Here is a 595-nt window from a genome sequence, read left to right as displayed (position 1 = left end):
AAAGTCACCAGAATGATACAGCCTATGCATCAATAATAAAAGAATACTAATAAAGTATCTCCCAATCAAAACTGTCCAATTCAATTTAGGCACACACAAAAGTTCCCTATAACAGTTATTACATCACGGCCAAGTTCATCCGGGTTAATAAGAAAATTTATAAATAACCTTGTTTTGATGAGATTTCAAAATTATAACATGACTAGCTCCAAATTACATAAAATCTAAATATGCAATTGCAATTCACTTGATAACCTCAAGTCACTCTCTCAATTCTTTACATTACATGTACAGTTTCTTCCAAGTGATATGGTTTAGGTGGATGAAACCAGTTATTTACATGAATCAAAAAACACACAAAAATTATTTCTGAATTGCTGGCCATGAGATGCTCTTAAAAAAGTCACAACAAATTATGATAGGATAAAATACAGATGCAAAAGGATATATACTCATCATATGCTGACGAGAGACAAGCATCAAATGACCTGCTTTTGCCCGTCTGCCCTCATCCCCTCTCCTGTTCCTTATTTATTCATACCTTGACCATTCCCTGTATCATCACAACTGCAGCTCAGATTTGGATCTAAAGGCA

At 34.3% G+C, this 595-nt stretch overlaps 1 protein-coding gene across 2 annotated transcripts in view; it reads right to left on the bottom strand.

Annotated features, from left to right (window-relative positions):
* Positions 1-595, bottom strand: part of LOC119588546 (cdc42 homolog) — a 15,887-nt gene that overhangs the window by 6,978 nt on the left and 8,314 nt on the right. The gene's annotated exons all lie outside the window — the stretch shown is intronic.

The sequence above is a fragment of the Penaeus monodon genome, chromosome 24, assembly GCF_015228065.2.
Source record: "Penaeus monodon isolate SGIC_2016 chromosome 24, NSTDA_Pmon_1, whole genome shotgun sequence".
Lineage (NCBI taxonomy): Eukaryota > Metazoa > Arthropoda > Malacostraca > Decapoda > Penaeidae > Penaeus > Penaeus monodon.
This window is presented reverse-complemented; position numbering and strand designations above follow the sequence as displayed.